This window comes from Equus quagga, chromosome 5 (assembly GCF_021613505.1).
Source record: "Equus quagga isolate Etosha38 chromosome 5, UCLA_HA_Equagga_1.0, whole genome shotgun sequence".
Taxonomy (NCBI): Eukaryota; Metazoa; Chordata; class Mammalia; order Perissodactyla; family Equidae; genus Equus; species Equus quagga.
The window spans coordinates 127,783,322-127,809,877 of NC_060271.1; the positions used below are offsets into that span (position 1 = coordinate 127,783,322).

Below are 26,556 nucleotides of genomic sequence, written 5' to 3' on the forward strand. Positions count from 1 at the left end.
CCTTCCTCAAAAAAAAAAAAAAGAATTGTTGTCTTAGATTGCAGGTCCAGGAAACTAGTTCATGGTGAAAATTGAAATTGCTTTCTCTTTGTATCAGATAAATTCAAAATAAATTAGCTTTCAAATCAGAAGGAAAGATATGTTTGTCCTTTAAGTTCCGCTGTGAGGTGGTAAATTAGAAGCGCAAACTTCAGGGCAGACAATGTATCATGTAAGTCTCTGTTACTGTTGAAAACTGTGCAGACAAACACTATCAGCAATTGCCTTCAATTTTTTGTGGCTGATCACGAGTACACAGTAGACCATATTGCATACGTTAAAATGATTGCCCACAGATTTTTTTTTAAAGATTGGCACCTGAGCTAACATCTGTTGCCAATCTTCCTTTTTTTTCTTCCTCTTCCCCTCAAAGCCCCCCGGTACATAGTTGTATATTCTAGTTGTGAGTGCCTCGGGTTGTGGCATGTGGGATGCCGCCTCAGCATGGCTTGATGAGCAGTGCCATGTCCGTGCCCAGGATCCAAACTGGCGAAACCCTGGGCCACAAAGCGGAGCACACAAACTTAACCACTCGGCCATGGGGCCAGCCCCTCGCACAGATTTTAATTATTTCTGAATTTATCTTTGATGGAAAATATATGTTGCAACTTAAGGAAGCATATGTGCCAAACATTAATCTACATACATTGGGGCAAGTGAATTATTAGAGGCTGATGTGTCTATGTAGCAGCTTTCCCAGGTTTTCTTCAATCAAAGGTCTTCTTTCTTTTGAAGATCTTTTTTTTTTCTCTTTTAGGAGGATTATCCCTGAGCCAACATCCATGGCCAATCTCCGTCTTCTTTTGCTGAGGAAGATTGGCCCTGAGCTAACATCTGTGCCCATCTTCCTCTATTTGTATGTGGGACGCATCACAGCATGGTTTGATAATGGAGCTTAAGTCCGCACCATGGATCCGAACTGGCCAACCCTGGGCAGCAGAAACGGAGCACGTGTACTAACCACTTGGCCACCAGGTTGACCCCCTCAATCAAAGGTCTTTAATGATCCGTATAACCCTACTTTCATTTTTTTGGTAACTTTGAAGTGTTTACCTGTTTTAATATCTCTGTTTCCTTCTCTTTCCCTCTCTTGCTCCCTCTCTGTTACCCTGTTTCTCCTATGCAAATATTTATTATAGCTACTCTGTGTAACACTGACACCATTAGGAATTGAAACCTGGGCCCAGTCCTTGTGATTCTGACAGTGATTTCAGCATAAGCTTTGGAAATAGCAGTGGGTTCTGGGTGGTTAGACGAGGTTACGATCATTACAGTTGTGCAAACAAGAATAATATAGAAGAGAAATTAGTAAAAAAGAATCAGGTCATATTAATAGCTGCTAATTATTGAGCGATCATCATGGCAGGCACTCGTGCTTAGTGGTTTACATACATTCTCATTTAATCCTCACAGCAGGCCAATCTAAGATGTAATTGATGCTGAGAGAGGTTAAATAACTTGCCTGTGGTTGCACTGCTTGCGGGTATTCAGTCTGAATTGGACTTCAGGTAATTTTAATTCTTCTCCATGATGCGACAGTGTCATAAAGATTCAGAAGTGGGAGAGATTAAGACAGACTGGAGAGATGGTGAGGAAGGCTCCATGGAAGCCAACACTTCTATCCTTAAGTAAAACTTCCTACTAATATTTCAATCACGCTTACACCTCTTCTGCCTTTCAGGTGTAACTCGGCAGTTTTGACCATTTATTTCCTTAATCATACTGAGATTAGCTAAACCACATAGCGTTATTAATTATAATTACCTAATCAAACAGTTGTAATGATCACATTTCTCTATAAATTGCACGTCAGCACCATTCAAATTTGTGCACGCCTTGTTATAGTCCTCTTCGTTTTTCTTGTTGCAGTCGCAGAATGCTGAGGCTTGATTTCAAAGTTGTCTTTTGCTTCTTGTATTTTGTATCAGATTCTAGGATTGCACCAAAAAGAAATTGTATAAGATAAGTTTTCATGATATTCTCAATCAGAAAAAAACATAGATTGTGACCAAAACTCACAGGTATTTAGAAAAAAGCCGTTAGGTACCTTGGCCTTTATCATGAAAGCTTTTATGAAGTCAATTAGAAACAATAATCTACAGTCATGCACCACATAAGTGTGTTTGATTGGCGATGGGCTGCATATACAATGGTGGTCCCAGAAGATTAGTACCATATAGCCTAGGTATGTGGGAGGCTATACCATCTAGGTATGTGTAAATATATTCTATGATGTTTGCACAATGACAAAATTGCCTAACGATTCATTCCTCAGAACACATCCCCTTCGTTCAGATGCACATGACTGTATTTGGCTTTGCAACGTACCCACCCTATGCTCAGAGCTATGGCTAATCTTTATTGCTCTTTTATATGAATCATAAAGTGCCCCCTCTATATTGGTAGACTGCTAGGCAAGGGGAGGATGCCTTGCTGAGGAGAAGCAGGCATCCCTTCCTTGAGGTGCATGAGCCCTGAGCCAGGACACGAGCTTGGCAGGTAGAAGGGGTGGGTTGCAGCCCCTGCTTGCCAATAGACCAGGAAACTTTGTGAAGCACACAAATAGCATAACCACACACAGTGGTCTTGCTTGTGCCTGTCGCTATTGAGGAAATAACAGGAAGAATGCTGAGTATTTTTGCATTCATTTCTCATTGTCTTGCAATCACCTGTTGGGTAGGTAATGAGGAAACTGACTCAGGGAAGTTAAGAGCATACAGCTGTCAAGTGTAGGAGCCAAGATTCAGACTGAGGTCTGATTAATTCTAAAGTCTGCCTCATTCTTGCTGATAAACTAACACCTTATCTCTCCTCTGCAAAAATTTTCAAACTTTTTGGGTGGCATGCTCAGCATTCATGAAAAAAAGCAGCAAACAGAATCCTCTATTCCTTGTGCACATCAGACATTTCCCATCTCTTTGCCTTTGTTCAAGCTCTTCTGGTAGGAGTCCCCTTTTCTTCTTGCATGCATGTGTTCAAATCCTACCTATTCTTCCAGATGTCGCTTTCATGCTACTCTCTCTGTAAAGCTTTTCTTTATTCACTTTAATATGGAAATACTCTCCCTCCTCCAAATCACCAAAGCACATTCTTTTCCCACCCTTATGGATCTGAACTTGTTCAAACTTGCGTTATAGCTACATGCCATGCGTATATGCTTTTTTCCCCCACCCATAATGGGCTATAAATTCTTGGCTGTTGCCACGATATGTAATTTGTATTTTTATCATCACTGCCTGGCACAGTGTGAGAGCTCAAGTTTGTGGATTAAATGAATAAATGATTGAATGAATGAATTAACCAACACTAATCAAGTTTTATTTTCAATAAAATGTATTCAAATCACTTGTACCACTGGAATAATGACAAAATTTGGATAAGACACTTGAAGTATCTCTAAATCTTTAAAGAGCTGACATGGTAAGTGTTACGGGTTGAATTGTATCTCCCTCTCCAAATTCAAATGCTGAGGTCCTAGCCCCGAATACTTCTGAATGTGACTTTTTTATTTGGAAATAGGACCATTGCACATGTAACTGGTTTTTAAGAGGCTAGAGAGAAACAATGCGTAAGGTACAGGGGCACAACAATTTAAACAGCAGTGAATTTCTCTTCTGAAGCCATGGAAGCCAGAAGGAAGTGGCACTAAATAGCTTAAAGAACTATCAATTCTGGATTTGTATGGAGCAGAAATATCCTTCAGGAATGAAGGGAAGATACAAACATTCTCAGAGGAAGGAAAACTGAGAATTCGTTGCTAGCAGAAGCACCTTTAGAGAATGACTAACATAAATTCTCAATTCTCTAAACAGGAAAGAAAGGAAGAAGAGACTGGCCTCTGGAAGAAAGGAAGACCAATGAAACGTGCAAAACTAGAGATAAATGTAAAAAGTTATCCTTTTGTAATGGTTTTTTAAAAGTTACATTTGATGGTTGAAGCAAAAGTTATAACATTGTCTAATGTGGTGCCAATATATGTAGAGGAAAGAATTGTCATTTACATTTTAAAAGTGGCGTGAGTAAAGGGACCTATATGGAACTAAGATTTCGACATTTTGCTTGAAGTGGTAAGATGTTGATATCAGAGACTGTAATATGTTGTGTAGGTATATTGTAATACCCAGAGTAACCACTGAAAATACTATTCAAGGCGGTATATTCAAAAACACTGTAGATAAATCAAAATGAAATTTAAAACATATTCAGGTAACCCATAAAAGGCAAGAAAATGGGGATAGAGGGATGAAAAACAGAACAAACAGAATGCAAATGATAAAAGAACAGACTTATGCCCCATCGTATCAATCATTACTTTAAATGTGAATGGTCTAAATATACCAATTAAAAGACAGATTAGCAGAGTGGCTAAAAAACACGACCCAACTATATGCCGTCTGCAAGAACTTTACTTAAAACATAACAATATAGGTAGGTTGAAAGTAAAAAGATAACATATCATAGAAGCATAACTAAAATGATATGCAGTAACACCTTATAAAGCATATCTTACACAGCGCACAGGTCAGGAGGGCTCTTGAATGTCTGAGAGGATGGTACTGGTAGTGATTAATTTTAGACTTTGGTAATTTAGGCATGCAAATTGCAATTTTTAGGAAACCACTAAAATAACTGCAATAGAGTATGTAACCAGTGGAAGAAAAAAATGCAGTGAGAAAAGCAATCAACCCAAAGGGAGTGAGAAGGAAAACAAAATAAATGCAAAACAGGGGAGACAAGTAGAAAAATGTGGGGAGGGAAGGACTGCGAGGGGGAGAGGTTCATGAATAGCTTCTAAGGTACTGGCAACGCCGTGGTGTCATGATGTTCCCTTTAACGTGTGTTTGAAATTCTCATTTTTGAAACTCTCAAGTCCTTTGCCTTGAATGTATACTCTTGTTTTCTTCTTTCCTTTGACTGGTTTTTCTCAGAATCTTATTCAGGCTACTCTTTCTATGCTTCTTTTTTTTTTTTGATTCTGGAGTTGTATCTTCCAGACCTTTTTTCCTTCATACTCTACATACCCTTTTCAGGAATCTCATACATTTTCTTGGTTTAGTTTTGTTTTTATTTGTTTAATTTTATTTATATCTGGTGATACTCCTAGATCTTTATTCTCGATGTCAGCCTGTCCTCTGCGCTCCTGAGTTACGTATTCAACTAGCTACTTATTACATAATCTCCCTTGGCTGTCTCATAGGCATCATAACCCAACATGTCAAAAATGGGATTTTCTTACTACCTCCCAAACCTGCTCTGCCTCCTGTTTCCTATTTCACTGAATGGCACCAACATCCACCTAGCTGCCTTAAACACAGATCATTCCTGGTTCTTCAACGGATGCAGACTCATAAGGTCACATTTCTGTTATCTGTAAAATCTCTACAGCCACCCCCCGAGGCCCACACAGAGATTTTGCTGCTGCCACATTTTACTTGGCTCGCTGCAATGACTCTAAGACAAATCTTCCTGCCCCTAGTTTCGCTACGCCCATCTATTCTCTTCAGTGCTTCCTAGCAGACTCGATTCTGCCTATGATTTACTCAGAATAGTGTTTCTCACCTACTAGAAATCTCTCACTGGTTTTACATTTCCATTAGGATTTAGTCCAAACTCCTTGATGTGAGAAACCTGAGTGCCTGCCATGTGGGGGGGCCCAAGGCATCTAACATTCTGGAATCACACTGTCAATTTAACATTTAAGCAGCGTGCCTTAAACTCCCGTTCCACTGGAAACCTGTCTTCCTCCTTATTTCTCTGTTCTTGGAGGCTTAGGATTTTTCTAGTCATCTGATTCCTTTTCCTCCCTGAATTCCTGACTGTTCTACTTCTTACCTAATATGGCTGCCTGATAGCTCCTGCATTTTAGGCTTCATTCTGGAGGGCCTGCTCCTGTTTTTTTTTTTTTTTCTTCCAAGGTAACTTTAATACAAGGCTGTAACTGACATTTACTGAAGTTGGGGTGCGTGGCAATTAGGGATTACATTACGGTACTTGGAATAACTTGAACTACACATTAGTTATCACTGTCATGAAAGTTATTTGACCTCACTCCCCATTTCTCTCCTCTCTCTCTATTAGAAGATTCTCCTCGCCTCTCACTGTCTTACTCTGTGTTTTAATTGCCCTCATCTGCTCCTTCACCTTGGCTGTCCATGGAAACCAGAAGTTCTGTCTCTCACAGAGAGCAATTCAGCTCTCTTGCTTATTTATCTTCCCTTCCCACATCAGGCTACAACCCCTGTTCCTGTTCCTCTCCTTTCTCAAGCAATAGATCCATCAAAATGTTTTCCTAAACAAAAAATCAGTTGCTCTGGAGGTGAATTGTGTTACTCTCCCAGAATAAAGAATGAGTAGCTGTAGCAGATATCTTGTTTACTAAACAGCAGTTTTAGTACCCAACCCTTGGCTACGTGGCCCCAACTTCTCTCTTACTCTTTATTTTGGGCATTTTGAGTGGCATTTAGTATTTGCACATCTATGATCCTCTCTGCCTTTGCATGTTTTCTTCTCTGCTTCTTGGAATACCTTACCACCAATCTTTTTCCTAGCTAAGACTTTCCAAAGGTCAGATTTTAGGGTAATTCCTCCAACCAGGCTTCCCTGATGCTCTGGATTAGGTCAGATGCTCCTGACATGTGCCTTCAAAGGGTGCCATGTTTCCCCTACCATGGAAAGTATCACATTTCATTGTAATAATCTGCCTGCTCTCTGTGTCATCTTTGCCACAGTAACTTTGTGTCAGGTACAGTTTCTGTACATTATAAAAATAAAAAAAATCTACCATATAAATGAAACACAAGTTCATGATTCTCTTCTGGTAGGTTCGGAGGAATCTTCGCCATTCTTCTCCTCCAAATTTAAAGCAGGATTGCCAGTCACTCAGGGTGGCGTACACTTGGCTCCCAGACTGGACAATTTCTGAAGTTCTTACCCCTCTCTGCTGTATTAATATTCTGTAATCCTGGGTCATTTTTTTCCAAAGAGAAACAAAAAACGCTTCTATTTTCTCAGTTTCTAAGAAAAGTACAAAGAGATTTAATCTTCTTTATTAGATGCTGTCATTTTTCTGGGATATCTTAATTTAAGGCAAGCACTAAGAAATACGTAGGTCACTAGAATGGTGACGTCGTGAATCCATGTAGCATGAATTTTCTGTCACATTTGCCTACTGTGGTGTTCATTTATGTTCTGTGTTACTTTGACTCATTTGATTTAATAGTTCTTGAAATATTCTACATTCTTCTGTAAACTTAGATCTTCGGAGCATTCCCCTCATGCAACAAATTTATTTTTTACAAACTTAAGGATAAAAGAACCTCAGTCCTGTTCTTCCTTCCAAAAATGCTTGATGAGTTATTTTAAAATTGATCTAGTTAATATTTATAAAATATCATAATATTGTAATGCCATGCACTCTTTTTAACAAATGATTTCAGAGTTACTTATGATTTTAAGCAATTTTTACAAAATGGAGATAATTTAAAACTCTTTGGATCACAAAAGAACTTCAGAGAACTCTCGGGTGAGCCTCGGAGCGCCTCAAGTTATAGGAGAGCACAGTCTCTTTATCCCTATGTTACAGAGAACAGCACGAGGGAATGGAACTTTAATGCAAGGCAAAAGTTGTCATTTTCTTTTTTTGACTTTGTAGAAAATACATGAAATTTCATAGTTTGATAATATATGGTATTTCTATACAAATATCACATTACAAATAAAAACTGGGGCCAGCCTGGTGGCATCATGGTTAAGTTCGCGTGCTCCACTTTGGTGTCCCAGGGTTTGCAAGTTCAGATCCCGGGCACAGACCCACAGACGGCTCATCAAGTCCCACTGAGGCAGCAGTCCCACATAAAGTGGAAGGAGATTGGCACAGATGTTAGCTCAGTGACAATCTTCCTCAAGCAAAAAGAGAAAGATTGACAACAGAGGTTAGCTCGGGGACAATCTTCCTCACCAAAAAATAAATAAGTAAACAATTAAAAAAATAAAGAATAAAATAAGTAAACTCTTAAGAGAACATACCATAGTCCCCACTTACCCGCGGTTTCACTTTCTGCAGTTTCAGTTACATGCTGTCCAAAAATATTAAATGGAAAATTCCAGAAATAAACAATTCATAAGTTTTAAATGCACACCTTTCTAAGTAGCATGAAGAAATCTTGCTGCGTCCCACATAGGACGTGAATCATCCCTTTGTCCAGTGTATCCACCTGTATCCGCTACCCTGGGGTTAGTCACTTAGCATTCTCCCTTGTCAGATCTATTGTCGCAGTATCACGTGCTTGCATTCAAGTAACCCTTATTTTACTTAATTATGGCCCCAATGCAAAAGTAGGGATGCTGGCAATTCGAATACACCAAAGAGAACCATAAAGAGCTTCCTTCAAGTGAAAAGTTGAAAGCTCTCAACATAATAAGGAAAGAAAAAGATCTTACGCTGAGGTTGCTAAGATCTTTGGTAACTTTTATTGTAGGACATTGTTATCATTGTTCTATTTTATTACTAGTTTTTTTGTTAATCTCTCACTGTGCCTAACTTATAAATCAAACTTTGTCATAGGTATGTACATATAGGAAAAAACATTGTATGTATAGGGTTCCGTACCGGCTGAGGTTTCAGGCAGCCCCTGGGGGTCTTGGAACATTTCTCCCGTGGATAAGGGGGCACTACTGTAGTGGCGTCAAGCACGTTTTAAAAAGAGAAATAAAACTTCCAGGTATAATGGCAGAGTGCTTGTAGTGCAAATGTGCTGAAAACTTTTAGGTTCCTTTGCCTGAGAGGAAAGGCATTGATCATTTGACTGATATGGTAAAAATATGAGCCGACCTTCACATTTAAAGCTGATGTTATCAACCTTCTGTAAACAGAACGTTCGGTAAAGGAAATCCATTTTTAAAAGAGTCTATACTAAAAGAAAAATATGGATTTGCAGCACCTCAAATTATAAAGTGCCACAGAATTTTAGAGCAAAAAGGGATCTTTCAGATCTGCTAGTATTATGAAATTTCAAAGAATTTCAGTATTCTAATGCTATTTAGAGATGCTCAGCCTGAAAGTTCCCAGGTACAGGTCCTATTTTGGTTCTGATGCATGAGGAAATTTTCCTCAGTCCTCAACATGTGAGAAAAAAACCTAGTAATTTTTTCAGAAACTCCATTATATTAAATTTAAAGCACTGATTTTTTTCCCTAATATTTTTATTACTCCATGTTTTCTTGGCTTTATTTGGAGAAATAAAAATTGGCAACCCTATCTCATCTCCCTGCCCTTCTTTGGGTGTATGTGGAATTTTATTAGTCTCCGATATCAAGCAATTTGAGACCAAGGGATATGAGCCACAGCAGGTGCCTCCTGATGTATACATAGGTAAGCCGAGGGCCAGAAGTGTTCAATGACTTGCTTTGGGTCACTCTTTAGAACCCGGGTCCCCTGGTTCCCAGGCCACGTCTGTCCCAGATTCCTGTGCTGTCTCCGAAGCACGGGGTAGCTGCTTTTCTTCTTCTGTGCCAAATCCAACAGTGGGAAGCTGAGTTGCCCATTAAAATTCTACTCACTAATTCATAAGGCGTTAAAAATTAAAAATCTATCTCTTTTGTCAAGTACCTTTCCTTTTATTAATTATCTAATCACAGCAGACTCAATTGATTAATAACCCTTGTTACATGTATTTCCAGCTTATTGTTAAGGTCCACCTGAGTACTGTAGTGCATATGAAGCGAAGTTTATTTAGAAATTAGTAGAGCATTTAAAACGAAGGTAAATAAAACCAGCCCAGTCTCAACAGGAGAATTGTAGGGAAATTCATGAGAGGAGAAATTACTTTCAATGGTAAATTTAAGCAGATTCACTCTCCAGCACTAAGCTTACAGAAGATAGCATCTTAAATACAAATTTCATTCTCTGATGGCAGAAAAACTGTTAAACAGCTGGAGTCCTGGAAGGAAAATAGCCTCGAGTAGGGTGAAATTCCAAAACACACCAGAAACCAAGCACCTCTTATTTTTATTTATGTAATTTATCTTGAGAGGAAGGCAAGTAAATCTTTAAAAAACAAAGTCAACAATTTTCTTTTTATTTGTTCAGACAAATGAAAAGGTCAGTAACCAAACTCCTGATATGATGCACGCCCAGGAGACAGGACCACTGCAGTGATTTTTTAGGCTTGTAATTACCGTCAGTTTGCAAAGAGCATGCACATTTACATAATATAAAACAGTGTGTTATCAATACAACAAAACGCAGGTTACAGCAGCTGGAGCTGGCAGAATAAACTGGACCTAAGGGGGTATTAACTCTTTTAGCCTACACTAAATGTTCCCAGGATCTCTAGAAAGCACACATTTTGGAGGTTGATGATGGGAACAGATGTATCCTGTGATGCCTACCATTTCTGCAGATGGTACGTACAAGGTGCAAGAAAAATCGAACATCAGGAAAATAGAACTAATCCCTTATGTTTATATGATGCGCTGATATTTTACAGAACATTTTCAGTCAGAATCTCCAATGATCTCTGTGATAAAGTGGATGGAGTACAGGTGGGAGAAGCGAGCTTCAGAAATATCAAGGAACTTGCTCAAAGCCACTCAGGTAGTACGTGTTTCAAGTGGAATGGAAACTAGTCACATGACTACAGAGTCAACCTTTCTGCCACACTCCAAGTCAAACAAACCTGTTTATCACTCAATGCCTTAGGAAATGCTTGCATCTCAAAGTTCTCACTATAAATGTGTTAATTTCATGCGGAAGATGGCTATCACTTTCTCCTCAATCCTGTCATAACTGTGTACTCAGAGACGTTGACTCTTGGAGCAGGGACCTTGCAGATGAAGATGTGAAGCTACGTGATTGCCCCAAATCCAGGCTGGATCCAACCCTGTGATTTGGCATTCATGTCTCCAGGCTTCCAGCTGAGTATTCTTCCCAAGACAGCCTGTTCCATCTCAAAGCTCCTTACTTTTACGAAGGAGATAGTCACAATAGCCTTGTCTAACTCTAGGAGGGCTGAAAAATCACATGATATAAATAGATAAGTAAGTGCTTAGCAAGGTGCAGAGAACTAAGCTAACACAAAGCAATATCCCTATGCTGGTCTTTAGGAATTAAGCAAGAGGACTCTCCCAAGCTCTAGACGGCTGCTTGGGTCGTGCTGGGGTACATCTGGTGCTGATGCTTTGCCCTTCCTCTTCTCCTGCTCCAGCTCTAGCAACATCAGGAAATTTCTTGAGTTCCGTGCTCTAGAGAGGTTTCCTGTTAATTTTTGGTGTCTATAAACTTCTGGGGAGATCTCCTTCACTCTTGTAACTGCTTAATGATACTGTGACCTTAGAAGCTGACTTGGCTTTGCATTTCATTCATATTTTAAAACACATGTGAATGAAGTTCAGCATTTATTTTCTTCACCTCTTAGGACTTCAGCCCCCTTTGTTTGGCCTTGTGGTTATCCTGGGTTTCAGAGCAAATCATGACATGGTAAGGATTTTGAGGGAGACAAAGTGTTCAACTACAGATTCTCAATTTAAGATATATTCAGTTAAAAATGCATTGATTTCAGACAGTTAATCTGAATGCTGTCAGAGTGGAGCAGAAAGAATATGAGACTTGGAATGTGGAACCTGGGGCTCCGATCCTGGTTTTACCACTAAATTGCTTTATAACTCTGGGCAAGACACTTCCCTGTGAACTTGGAGGATTGGATGGGTCTAAGGAGCAACCCAGGCTGCAGCCCTCTAGGGCTTTACATTATCCTGAAGTCAATAGTGGCGGAAGCACTTCACCTGAAATTCTGAACAGGTGTTTACTACTTCCATATCTATGGAAAACAGGCTACGTACACATACATACAAAGCGTTCTGCATTATGTTTTTGGAAATAACTGTGGATCAGGTTCTCAGAGCATTTTGACAAGTCTCAGGTAGCATTACCTAATCTTGACCCTGCAGGTGTGGAACGACTGATCAATTATGTTCTCATTTATTCCTGGCTATTGGCTAGTTACGGAGTGGAGAGCATCTTAACCATACATTGTTAATTACAATTAACTGCTTTCATAGCAGCTGGTCATTACTAACTTAAAAGAAAAGGCTATTTTCGTTTAAGTAGTTCCTGCAGCTTTTTAGGCTGAAAAAGGATGGACTACAAGAGACCTTTAGAGCAGAGTTCTCAATGTCTCCAGATGTCCCCATCACTTGAACTTTAGGGCAGAATTTATCCTTTCGACCAGGTCACTCACAGGACTTAGGCCTCTCCTAAGAGCAGGTCAAAAATAAGTCGGGGCATTGGAGTGGGCACCTGGGCATTTGGAGTCAGACTTCCCTGTTCTTTGATCTTGGACAAGCTCTGTGTTTGAATTCAGGATCCTCAGTGGGTTGTTGTGAAACTTAAATGAGATAAAAGATATGAAAGTGCTTAGAAACCACAAACGTGTGCAAATGTTCGCTGCTGCCTGCACTGATCATGCAAAATCTCCTCTCATTATTCCCTAAATCACCTTTAAGCAAAGAGGGTTTCCAAACCACCCCAAGGGAGAACTGGCATAGAGATAATCCTGTGGTAGATGAAAGGTGCACAGGGCAGGGATATGGTTGGCCATTGAAATGGCAGAGGAGGTTTCCAAGAAGAAATGACTCATGCTGACTCCTGAGGACACCTGGAGGAAATGAAGCTCTTTTCTGGCCCAGTGTAGGGGAAGTAAGCCCAGCTTCCCTCCTCCTCTATGGTTCTAGGTCAAGGATCCTTGCTTCAAGGGGCTTTGGAAACTTTCCTTCCATCTTCCTCCATTTCCTACCTCCTCTAGGGGAGGACAGAGCTCTAGTCATGTCCATGGCCCAGATGTGCAGAGGATTTGGAGACGGGCTGATAGTAGAATTCCAGGCTGGACAACTAAACTCTTTCCGTACTCTGGTCCACATAATAGAGCAGCTTCCAGTCATTCTTGTCTTTCCCTAGGCCAAGATCACGTCTCCTCCAAAGAGCAGACACCGAGATGATGGAGAAATTAGACTGCTTAAGGAGTTCCTGTCCCACCCGTCAGCAGGTACTATAACGAGGGCTGGGAATCATCCTGTCTGCTGGCCCCTCTTTCCATCCTCTTCTCCTTGCGCTCTAGTTCCTGCCATCTTTAAGGGCCAGTGGCGTCCTCATTGTTGTTTCTTTCATCCTTCTCATCCCTCTTCATTTTTTGCTTCTTCACGACAATAAGAGTGATTAATCGTATAGTAAATCATCACAAGCCAGCCCTGGTGGTCTAGTGGTTAAGATTCAGTACTCTTGCTGCCTCAGCCCGGATACATTACTAAGCCAGGGAACCACACGACCTGTTTGTCAGTTGTCATACTGTGGTGGCTGCAGGTTGCTGTGATGCTGAAAGCTATGCCACCAGTATTTCAAATACCAGCAGGGTCACCCATGGTGAAAGGTTTCAGCAGAGCTTTCAGACTAAGACAGACTGGGAAGAAAGATGTGGACACCTACTTCTGAAAAAATCAGCCATACAAACCCCATGAACGGCAGTGGAGCATTGTCTGATGCAGCACCGGAAGGTGAGACGATGGTGCAAAAGTCTGGGCAGGGTTTTGCTCCGCTGTACACAGGGGCCATAGGACTTGGAATTGATGACACTTTCAACAAAATTGTCAGAGTATTAGGCAATCAATTTTTTGATGTGTAATCTGATATCACAACTAAGAGGTATGACAAATTATGTCCATTTTGTAGAAAAGAAAACTAATACTTAAGAATTATAAGATTAAGAAAAGACCTATTTAAGGTTCATACAGCTACTCAGAGAAATGTCTCCTGCCTCAAAATCCTGTAATGTTTGCAATGCACCATAGTTTTTTTTTTCTTTTTACTTGTTTATCCAAATTTATTCTAAAGAGAAATCATATATCAAGTCAAGTACATGTTACTGACAATTAAAATGTTTTCCTCTCCTTATGGAATTAGAGGCTTGTCCTTCGTTAAAGTGATTTTATGCAGAAGAGCCCTGGCCTAGGAGTCAGGACTCCAGTGTCCCAATCTCAGATATCCTTCCCTAAATAAATGCAGGATTCGATAAGGAGGAAAAGCTTAGGTGTCTCCAGGACCCCTGTGTTGCACAAGGTCAGGGGGTGCCATTTACTTTATGCAACATGGAAGTGATATTTTGTAGTATATTTTGGATTCCAATGACATTTATAATGTAAGCATCAATCATTTATTTTTTCAATCTGCCTATTTGTTTTACATTATAGTGTTAATATTTTAGTTATATAGAATATGTAATATCGGTATTGTTTGTCTAAATTATGTGTTAATTCTAGCTGTGTGACTTTCCTCAAACCATGTCACTTCCTTGATTCACAGTTTCTTAAACTATATTAGAATGACCTCAGGCTCCACTTCTAATGTCCTCTAACCTAGACCTGTGTAGATTTTTAAAAGTGCTCTGAAAAATGTGTGACTACATGCGTGTGTGTGTACGTGTGTTTGTCTGTTGGGTGGAGTTTTGGATGTGTGGCCAAGAGTCCATTCCTCAAAATTATCTCTGAAACCAGTGGGATCCATAGTTTTTGCAGATACTGACAGCCAGTCTTAGCTGTCTATAGGTGCATTTAGAGTTGAGTCATTCATTCATTCATTCATTCTTCAACTCAATTAATCTTTATGAAGTACCCACTCTGACAGGCCCTGTACTGTGATGAGTAAGGCCAGGTTTGTATGTCGAAGGAGCTCATGGATCAATGCCAATACAGAGAGGCAACACTACCCATGCTGTGGTGGGAGTGCGAAGGAAGGCTTCCATGGAAAGAAGTCTTCCTGGGCAGTCAGGGCAGGAAAGGCTTCAATGCTGAGGTAGCTGTGGTGGAAGTTTGCCAGGCAGACAAGGGAGAAGGATGAGGAATGTGTGGGAAAATATTTCCTGGTAAAGAAAACAACATACGCAATGGCCAGAGATGTGGTGATGAAGCTGGGTGATGTATTTGTTTATTTAACTGCTTCGCCTATGCAGACACTGTGTCTCTACTAGGAACAGGAGCACTTTAGGGCTGTAGTTGGAGACAGAGGAGAGCCAGGTTGTCATGAGAGTTCAATGAAAGCAGAAACAAGCAGCTGAAAATTTTTTCCTCAAGACATCAAAGGTCTCATTAACAAGCCTAGATCCTGAGCTCAGAGACTGTGTTCTCGCCCAGCGGGGCCCATGCCACCATAACTGAATCCTGAGTGACAGATGAAAGAGAGACCTGGGATGCAAGCCACATACCAGTTTAGCAAAAGAGCCCTCTTGGGATTTCCACGAAGATCCTGAAGGCTGAGAAATGACATCACTTCCGGCTTTCTAAAGCAATTTTGAAAACCTTTCTAGTGACCTACTCCATTTGTATTGATTGGCAACAGTGCATGGGAATTGCCTTTGATGGGGATAGGGGGTTGTTTTGGGGGGTCTTGGAAGGTTTTTTACCTCCTGTACCCCCAATTTTCCCTCTCTGGGGTAGAAAGCCTTGCCTTTAACATGGTGAGACGAGGTTTAGGAAACCAAGCCCCAGAGAGAGTTGATACTGAGCCAGCCCTGATGGCCTAGTGGTTAAAGTTTAGCACACTCTGCTTCGGCAGCCTGGGTTCAATTCTGGGCGCAGAACCACACCATTCATCCGTCAGTAGTCATGCTGTGGTGGCAGCTCACATAGAAGAACTAGAAGAATTTGCAACTATGCATAACTATATATGGGGCTTTGGTGGAGGAGGGGAAGGAATTCAAAAGGAGGAAGACTGGCAACACAGATGTTAGCTTAGGGCGAATCTTCCCCTGCAAAAAATAAGAAAAAGAAAGAGTTGACACATTGGCTGCTACTATGGACTGCGCTCTGTGAGTCAAGGCTCTTTGCCTCTGAAACTCACCTGCAGAACTCTCTGGAGCTTGGTGAAATGAGAATATTGAACTGGATGACCATTAAAGATCTTTCCAGATTTCACATTATGTTTAAATTTGAGATATAACTAATACAGTTCATCCTACCAGGGCAACTTTTGTCAGAGAGTGGGGTGGCAGTGTGCATCTGAAGGGAGCCAGGAGGATGTGCCCAGTGGGTAAGAATAAACCAAAACATGGCTATCACAAATGACTGGCTCTGCTGGGACAGACCCCTTCTTTTTTGATGCTCAGTGCTGAGTTCAACCCATCTGAGTAGTTCAGTGTCAAGTGTGGGAGCGTGGCATAAAGTCCCCTATATGCCTACACCCTTTGGAGACCGCCATTTCCCTGCCTGGATGTGCTTCCAGAATTCATCTCTGCACAGGTTAATCCAGTGTCTGCCCTGCCCACATGGGCAGATTCCATGCTAAGCTTTGGCTTTCTCACTTTCCCTCTCTTCAGTTCACCTGTTTGGTCCTGCTGGAAGTGGGTGAACATGTCATCTACTCAGGGCTTCAGATCAGAAAACAGAGGAGGCATAGTTTGAAAGTGTATTTTTATTGTCTACAAATAGCCAACTTAATCCTCAAAATGAGGCCATTTAAAGGGAAATAAAATGAGGCCATTTAAAGGAATAAAAATCAAAACCTTGAAACTTACTTTTAAAGTATAATTTTAGGAGCAGTCATCTTCTGGAATAATCATGAAATTAGTATTGGTGTGTAACCAATGAAATTGCCTCTTAGCACTTTGATGCCTCCCCCCCTTTTTGCTTGTAATGGAGAATAAAATCCAAAATGAACATTTATTCCAGTAAACCTTCTTGGTTTCAAAGAACAGTCTTGCTGCCTGTTGATACTTCCCAGGTGAATGCTATCCCTAAGGCTTTCTCTGACATGCTTGAACATTATGCATGAGCAATTTGAGTTGTAAAACCAGTTTGCAAATAAATGAATTTCAGAGATCTGTTTAACAAGAAGGCAAAATAGTGATCAAAGTGTTCAGTTGATTAGAATGGGAATAGAAAAAATTAGGAGACAAGAAGAGACAGAAATGAAGGGAAAGGTGTATGGTGTGTGTACAGATGATCAAACCTGTGCGCAGACAGTACTGAGGCCTCGGGAGGACTGACACCTTCCCTCTCTGTGCTGTGGGGAGCCTGCAGACTAATGAGGGCTGGTGGCAGATGTATTGTGCTTTTCTGCTTACAAAGTTCTTTCACTCATGTTACCTCCTTTGATCTTGTCAGCAGTCTGCTAGGAAAGCAGGAACAGGATTGCAACTCCCATTTCACAGATGAGATTGGGAAGAGAAATGACTTGCCTAGGGAAATAGTTTTTTTTCCCCACAGTCGTAATAAAGTCAATTCTCGCCAGTGAGCTACAGCTACCCCACCCACTTTTCATGCAGGGTCCATCTTCCCCATAAGTGAAGTCATTTTCTGCTGCAGTGTAACCTTTAGTGGTCCCCAATCCTGGTACCAGACTTCCTCGGAAATCTCTGCCTAGAAATTATATTCTTGATTTCCTATGTTTTCTTTGCAAAGACAAATATTACTTGAAAGATTAACTTCTGAAAGGAAAGGAAAGAAGGTGGGATAGTGGAACGGATAGACGGAAACTGCAATGGGCACAGATTACCTGGAATATCAGTCAGCCCAGGATATAGAATTGCACCCAAGTATCTCAGCTCGGCACTACAGGCCCTGCACTTTTCCAGCTTTATAATCCAGCTTAGGTGTGGCCTAACCAAAGCCCAAGCCATCGTTTGCTGCTTCCGAAACACACCCTGCACTTTTTCATCGCTTCTCGATGGGAACCTCTCACTCCCAACAAGAGTCAACTTCTCTTCTCCTCTTTCCTGACTCCTTTCTCTCCCCTTGCTGAATCTTCCTTCTTCTTTTTGGAACTCTGTCCTATACTAGGTGTGCTAACAGCTAGCATTAATTGCAGTGTTAGTTTTCTATTGCTGCTGTAATATATTTCCATAAACGTAGTGGCTTCAACCGATGAAACTTTGTCATCTTACAGTTCTGTAGGTCAGAAGTCTGAAATGAGTCTCCCTGAATTAAAATAGACATTTGGATGTGGCTGTGTTCCTTCTGGAGGCTCTATGGGAGAACCTGTTTCCTTGCCCCTTCCAGCTTTTAGAGGCGGCCCATATTCCCTGACTCATGGCCTTCTTCCTCCATATGCAAAGCCAGCAATGTTGGGCCAAGTTTCTTCTCACACTGCCGTCTCTCTGTTTGCTCTCTTCTGCTGTGCGTGCTCTTACATTTGTAAGGATCCTGCGTCTTCCACACTGGAAGCAGGGACCTCACCGACCTGTTTACCATTGTAACCTCAGGGACTAACAGTAGTGAATGAAGGCTCAATGCAAATGCCACCTCCTCATGCCACTTTTCCAAATGTCCCCTCTTGCACTTCACCTCCATACTCGTTCTAAGTTGTCAACTCCTCAGAGGGCTGTCTCGGGGTCTCACTCCCCAAGGCATGCCTCATAGCACCGAGCACAGTGCACAACCATAACCGTGTGTTGTACCGTCTCCCTGCATCCAGCATTATTTGAGTTAGTTTTCCTACTTCCTTGTGGGGTATAGATCCAAACAAACACTTTAGAATCCTCTTTTTGGATCTCTTCTCCTCCAAGTCTGATCAGTGTTTATAAACAGTGAATATTCATAAGCTTTTCTCATTCTTTCTGAGCCCCATGATCCCCTCAACCCCTCACCAAAAATGACTTCTGAACTCAGAACTGAGGAATTCCAGACACAAAAGGCCAATACCCGACTGGAACGCCTGGTTAATTTCTCCTTAAAATTCACAGTCTTGTAGGTCCTGCTTGCCAGCTGCCCCACTTGGGAGTCCTAGACTGCAAGCTAATTTTCTTTTTGAAAACTCTGAGGACAGACTCTAAGGAAAAGCAACTACAAAAAATATGCCCACCTCCCACACCCTAACTTCCTTTTCGCCATTTTTAAAATCAATTTCTGATATCTTACAGAAGAACTAATACATGGACTTTGGAGTCAGAAGACTTAGATTCAAATGACAAGACAGCCATTGCCCAGGTGTGTAATCTAGACTAAAGTACTCCACCTTTCTGAGCAGGGCCCCTGGGCACAGCTCTGACAGCTGCTCACTGCACAGCCCCAGTGGGTCCCATTCATGTGGACCACAATGAAAACAACACCCCCTAGAGGTGTGCCCTGCAGCAGCCCCACCGGAGCTTTGCTGTATATAAAATGTGGATTGGATCACCTGCCACATGTGCTGGTTATGGAGGTAGATAGACAATTTTATATTTAAAGTGCTTGGCATATATTAAGGTCACAATAAATATCAGTTCATTTTTTGGTTTGAAGCTAGTTCTTGGGATGTTCTCATGCTCACTGGGCTGAGAATGTTTCACACAACCACTCACGAGAGGGTACTTTAAGCCCTTTCAGTGCACACAAACATATGATTTGGCTCCTGATGGATTGGGGTTGATTATTGTTTACGATGGAGTGTTGTGCTTTCATCTGAGTCGACTCATTAGGCACAGAGAATGAAACAGGTGCTGCTCTGTGGCATGTCATCACCACACACAGCTTCTCTGCCTGTCACTCTGGCTTGGGCATGAGGGAAAAGAGTTCTGGGGCAAATACCACTGCCTGGGTGATCTCTCTGAATGTTGACTCAGGGCTCATTGCCTACACATTGAGCTCATTTGCCATGACACAGAAAGAGTGTGTCTCCATTTCTGGTGTGCGTCCACTGCCAGCTTCCAGGCTCTGCCCTGCCCCTTCCCTCTTGTCCCGTATCTGGACAAGCTGATAAGAAAACCTGGTGCACCTGCATCTGCGCTCATGGGAAGTTCAAACAAATGCAATCCCCGGGCTGTGTGCACAGGGGCCTTCACCCAGGCCCCAGCCCATAACCACAATATAAACCAAAGCTACTTACCCCAGCAGCTTGGCTGCCAGTGCTGCTAATCCGAAAACATTCCATTATATGAGTCATTAATCTTTTCTTACCATCTTGGCACATGTGTAGCACCATCAATCTCAATAACAACCAATTCTGGGTGGGAGGTTTATCTCATCCTCCACTGGACAACCACGAAACATTAATTTTTCCTTTAATGCTCTCCTTTGGAGGCACCTATAACAGAAGGAAAATTGGACATGAGGCTGAAAGATCTGAGTTTGAGTCTTGTTTTAGCCAGTCATCAGCTGCATGGTATTGCTGAAATAACTTATGTGCTTTCACTTTTTGAAATGGGCATTGAGATGAGTCAATGGATAAAGACTTTAAAGTGTCTGACACCATGTTCACATATAGCAGCTGCTGGATTATGATGCTGATTCAACGGATAATGACTTCAGAGTGACTAGAATATGGAATAATGACTTTAAAGTGCTTAGCACAGTGCCTGGCACATAGTAGGTATTCAACCAAAGTTAGCTTTCTTTCCTTTTTACCCTCTCTTCTGTTAATACTCTTTTATCACCAGTAAGAAATTCAGCGATAGATTTTTACTTCTTGCTTAGCTCCTCTCTCGATGTCCTGTCCGAACCTTGCACTGGGTTACCTTTCTGAAGCTAAACTCGTACCAGGAGAAGGCACTTGATTTCCTGATGCTAAAGGGCAGAGGGGGCCTAGGGTTGGGGAGGCAGGAGGGAGTCAAAGAAGTTTCCTGGATTGTCATCACCCAATCTAGACCATAAGGCCTTGGGACTATCCTTGGCCATTTCCTCAAAGGCCAAGTGATGTGAAAAGAGGAACCAGATTTTGGGGTGAGTGAAAAAAAGTGTCCATCTCATGGCAGAGTAGAAGTGTATTGGCAGACGTGTTGAAATACAGATCATGGACTCAGACCTTTATGAAAGGGCATTTTGGGAAGGAGGAAATGAGCAGCAAAGAGAGGAGAAATCAAACTTTGGGGTGGATGTGGCTGGGGAGCTTAGAGTCAAATGAAAAGGCAATGGTTAAGAAAGGAACTTTGCAATATTTATAGGGGATTATGATTATAAAACATTCTATAATTTAGGGTCTTGTAATTTTAAAGACAGCATTAAAAGTAATGATGGTTAACATGATCTGCTTTTGCTTTGAGGTAACAAAGCTATAAATGATTATCTTTTCTTTTCAGCTCAATTTTATTTTTCCCTGTCCCCAATTCTTTGTTGTTGTTTTCAAAGAGAGATTTGCTAACCCTTTGGTGCCCTAAATTCAGAGTAACCAACTCTTCAATATGTAGAGAACTCAGTTCATTCACAGGAACAGCTCTGTTTTCTGGTCAGCTCTCCTTTGTGGAATAATACAATTCTAGATTGTCAGAGCTAGAGTGACCTTAGAGATTATCCTGAAGAGTCCAACCCCCTATTTCTAGAGGTAAGGAGACCAAGGCCTACTTAGGTGAAGTACCTTGCCCAGGATCATACAACCGGTTAATGATGGACTGTCTTGCCTTTTTTCCTGTGTTGTACCACATACTGTACAAGTGACCATTTCTCAGTATCATGAGGAACATTATTAATCCATCTGTATATTTAATGTGAACTTGAGTTTTTTTTCTAAACTCTTATCTGGGTCACTGGTAACACATTTTGACATTGATCCTGTCTTACTTTGTGACCTTTCATCAAATCTTAAAGTTAGAGGACAATTTAAATTATATATTCCTGAACATCTCATACAATTTCACATGATGCAAGCATTCCCTTTACAAAATTTCTGATCAGTAAAAATCTAGTTTTCTTTAACAATTCCAGTGACAAAGACCCATACAGCCTGAGTCATTCTGCTTTTTCTTAGTCATTTTTAACACAATACTGCCTGCCTGAGCTAGCCTATTCCTTCTTCATTTTTATTTATCTTATTCCAAAACTTAAATCTTTTATTCTTTTATTCTAGACCAGAAACACTTTTTCTCAGAAAACATTTTCTCCACTCCTCCTAAGCTTTCTTGACCCTGTTCTATTGTGTTTGTTTGACTGTGTCATCAGTTGTTCAAGTCTTTTTAAAATTGGAGCTTATTGCAGAGTTTGGTGAGCTACTTGTGAAAATGAACAATCTCACCTCTTTTACTTTCATTTTGATAATTAGTAATTGTGCATTTTCTCTTTTTAATGTCACAGCAACCTTATGAAACAGGCAGTGCAAGTAATATTGCTATGGATGGTGAAACCAAGGATGAACAAGGTACTTGATTCTCAGACATCCACACAACTGATAAGAGACAGATGTTGGACTGGAACGTTGATCTATTTCATTCGGGCTCAGTTTGTTTTTTTGACAACACTATGTGTGTTCTCCCCATTAGAGCAATGTCCTGCACCTGTGACTGTGTTTGGGCGGGCAGGGCATTTTTTTGGGAGTGTGAGATAGCTCTTTGTGTCCCTAAAATCAACCTTGCACTCTCATCTCTTCCCTCACACCTTGTTTCTGGTAGCCACCGTGCACTGCATGATTTTTACTTTTTTACGTTTTGTCTATTTTGAGTAGCTAATTCCCTTCCGCTCTGCCTGTGTTCATATCTGGCCTAGATCTCTTAGCATGGAAGCACAGTTTTTTCCGGATTGTGCATCAACTTCCCAAATCTATGAGAGCCATTTGCCTTTGATTTCCACACTGGAATCTTGCCTATGAAATGTGTCCAAGTGTTCCTAGGTAATTTCTCAGTTTTAGACTAATTCCAATCATGTTGAAACAAAAGAGACTTGTGAGACATAAGCTCAGTTTTTAGATTCTGAGAACTGGCAGTTTTCATTCAATTCTAGAATTAGAGATGAGTTGAGGAAGGGATGGAGACAGGTAGGCAGCTCTTGGCAGCTGGCACTTCGGAAGGCAGTGAATGGGGAGGAAGAGCAGGTACCTCACTCTCCTCTCGCTCTGACCCTCAGCATCACTGTTGGTAAGACAGGCATACCGACATCGACCTGCTGCTACTCCTCTTGTACATTCATGAAAAAGCATGAGTGAGGGCCCCTCGTGGACCGGAAACACGGGAGGCCCTCAGTAAATAGTGATTTCTTCCTTTACAACCACTGAGATCAGGCATGAAAAATGCTGCGTGGACTTCAAACGTCTCATTATTATTGTTAGTTAGTTCTTTCTGAGTGCTTAGAGTTTCTCTTCTTAATTAGGGGCAACTCCCTTAACTTTTTCAGAACAACATTAAATCATAAAGGCTACCTTTGATCTCCCTGAATAGGTCACACCCAGGTTCTTAAATACAATTATAATCTCTAAGTAATTATAGCGTAAATGCTGACAGCTTGCTGCCTGGAAAGGGGTGAGTATAAATCAGTCTCCTTACCCATCGCTTTGGATTCTCCATTCCTGGATTAACCAGAGAAGAAGTGTGAGAAAGAGCTCTGACTTTCCTCTTTTGGGAGTTTTCTTGTAAAACAAGTCTTTCTGGTCTAGAAAGCTACTGTGCTGTTCTACCTGGTCCCTGCGGGGGTAAGCAGAGAACAGAACACAGGAGGCAGCATAGTATTGAAAAGCACGAGCCTTGGGAGCAGACAGATGGGTTGATTCAAGTCCAAGATTAGCCATTCTACTGCTGGAAAGTAAGTGGCAAGTTATTTCATCACTCCTAAGTCCCGTCGCCTTCACTTATGAAAGGGAGACCATATTGCCTACACTATGGTTTGCTGTGAGATCAAAAGAGATGAAGAGTGTCATGCGTCACCCCATAGTAGAAGCTAAACGAATGTTAGGTTTCTTTCCAGACTTTCTGTATATGCACTGACGTCTGCCTCATGGAAGTGCTTCTCCTTCCCATGCAGGGGAACTGCCTCTCCACAGTCCCAAACAGTGAGTGTTTGCCCTTAAGGCTTTCACAGCCTATTTAAAGGCCAAAAGGACAAACATATTCCTCATACATTTATTCAACCTATTAACAACGCCCATCGAGGTCCTCAGATATGAGATGCAGGTTAACTGGAAATTATATTTCATGTAAAATATTAACCAATCTCTTGTACTACATTAGAAAATAATCACTTAAGAGATACATTAAATCAGTCATAGAGCTTCTGAGATGTTTTCTATTTTATAAACTATATAGAGCATTCAGGTGCTTTGATGAGACTTGAATTTGAATGATTAATTTCTATGTCATACATCTTACAAACTTGAACTATGTTATTTGAGTGCAATATATATATATATATACACACACATAACACATATATATATAAATAACATTTCCTTGTGTATAATAGAGCCATGTCATATTTCCATATTTAGATATATCTCTGGAATTAAAGGTAGGCTGTCATTTATTAATAAAATAATCCCAGATTTATTTTATTTAAGGATTTCAGCTTTTCTCATTCAAAATAAAGCACAATTCACTCACCCCAGCGTTCTTTCATTTAACAAACATTTATGAAATAACTGCTACTCGGCAAGACTGTGTGATTCCTTTCCTCTGATTTCTTGGTCTCGTTGCACTTTTCCCAAAACAATCTCCTTAGGCAAAGCTGAAGGTTGAATATTTTTGGCATGTTTTGGAGGGGATGTCATAGTCAAAACAGAGATGTTGGATCCAGACTTAATTGCTGACCTAAGAAGGTAGCAATGCTCCTGATTGGAATTGTGAAGTCAAGTGGAGGATGAGAAAGGGGGAGAAGAGAGGTATGCTAGGGGCTGCGTGTTTCTGTCTCCTCCAAATTCATATGTTGAAACCCTAACCCCCGATGTGATGGCAGTTAGGGCATGAAGGTAGAGCCCTCCTGATGTTGTTAGTGCCCTTGTAAGAAGAGAAATAAGAGTTTACTCCTCCTTCTCCTCCCCACATGTGAAGACAGAGCAAGAAGATAACCTTCTGCAAGCCAAGAAGGGAGCTCTCCCCAGAGCCCAACCGTGTTAGAGCACTAATCTCAGACTTCCAGCCTCCAGAATTGTGAGTAATAAATTTCTGTTTAGGCAACCTAGTCTGTGGTGTTTTGTTGTGGCAGCCTGGGCTGACTGAGACAAGGGGGAGGAAGCAGATTGGGGAGCAGTATGTGTAATTGACAGGGAAGTGGTGTCGATAGATTCCAAACCTGGAGGCCAGCCCCTAAGACAGTTTTTTGTTCCAACAATCAACAAGCCTTTACTGAGTATTACTGTATAGGAGACTAGAGATACAACGTGAAAACATTCCTCTCCTCAAGGAATTTCATCCACTGGCTGTGCTCATCTGAGAATTATCCAGGATACAGGTCAAAGATTTGTCTTGCCTGGCACATCTCTAACACAGACATAGATGCACCAGGCTGTTACAGTTTAATGCTGTTTGATGCTTAGATTATACAATTACTTCCTCTCTTTCTGATTTCTTCACACACACACACAAATATTCTGGCTAAAATTTGATTTACCACATAATTCTTCTATAGGGAGAAAAAGTATCCGTCAAAAGACATGAACAGCTGCTCTCTTTGAAGGTTGTATTTTTCATTGTAAATTAATTAAATGACACAGTATGGGTTCATCCTTGACAGGTTTATTCTCTTTGCATCCCAGGGGGAAAAATCAGGAGCTGACCTTGGACTCACGAGGTAAATGCATATTATGGATATATAAGACCACATAATTATTTTTAACATCTTGGCCACTCTTCTCTGAGGAACTGAAGACTTGGACTTGAGTAGGAGAGAGTGGGAAGAAATATGGAGGGCACTGTGAGAGGAGGTGGAGTGAGATCTGGTTAGGGCTCAGGAGGTGTCTTAGCTCCTGTTCTGTCACAAACTCACTGTGTGATCTTTGGCAAGTGGCTTAGAAACATGGTGTAACCATTTTCCTGACCTGCTAAAAAAGATAATAGTATCTAGCCCTAGTCCAGAAGCTTACTATGGATATAACACTAACTCATGAGAGCTGAGTAAAAAATAGTATGAATGTATGTAAAAAAAAAAAAATCGCATTTGTAATTATTATCCCAGGCAGTGTGTGTCAGAATCACCAGTTGTGCATTTTAAAAATCACAAATAACCAGGCTCCACCTCAGACTTATCGAGTCATCTCACCCTCTCCTTCACTACCCCCAACCCACAAACACAGAAAATGGATGAAAATGATATGAAAAACAGGTGTGGTTGGAAGAGGTCATCCTGAGTTGCACACATGAGGCATATTTTCAACTGGAGGCTGCTAGATTGTGAGTCACTGGAAGGCAGGAAGCAGGGACCTCATGGTGGCTAGCTCTGTGCCCCTCAACCTGAAATGATGCTTTAGCCACAGTTAGACCCTGGGCGCAGTGTGACAGAGGAAGGTACACTGACTAGGGGTAGGAGAAGGGATCAGGATGTTAGGGGTTTAGTCTCTGCTATTCATAGCTATGTGACATTGGGCAAGTCAGTGTTTCTCTCTTATCTTTGATGTCCTGACCTGCAAAATAAGGTGATATGATATGGTGACCCTTAATATTTTCCAAAGTATGGACTCTTGGAGACAGATTTGGGCTCAAAGTCTGGCCCCAGCATTTATTTTTGACATGTGCAAATTAAGTGGCGCCTGGTCTGTTAATTCCCTTCTGTTTTCTTCTCCTCTCCTCCAAATTGTAACATTCTGTGTCTAACAGTTCCATTTATTTCTGGTCTGCCTCCTGCCTGTCTTGCTTTCAATTAATTATACAGAAC

At 41.1% G+C, this 26,556-nt stretch overlaps 1 long non-coding RNA gene across 2 annotated transcripts in view; it reads left to right on the top strand.

Annotated features, from left to right (window-relative positions):
• Positions 1 to 862: 862 nt before the first annotated feature.
• The window catches only part of LOC124238989 (uncharacterized), a 37,624-nt gene continuing 11,930 nt past the window's right edge, over positions 863 to 26,556 (top strand). Inside the window, exons 1-6 of one of the 2 annotated variants that reach the window (XR_006888469.1) lie at positions 863 to 1,034; positions 12,992 to 13,079; positions 18,939 to 19,005; positions 22,060 to 22,123; positions 24,738 to 24,836; positions 25,442 to 25,476. This is a non-coding gene — a long non-coding RNA (uncharacterized LOC124238989). The remainder of the gene's footprint in view (positions 1,035 to 12,991; positions 13,080 to 18,938; positions 19,006 to 22,059; positions 22,124 to 24,737; positions 24,837 to 25,441; positions 25,477 to 26,556) is intronic. The other variant, XR_006888468.1, reaches the window with a different exon arrangement.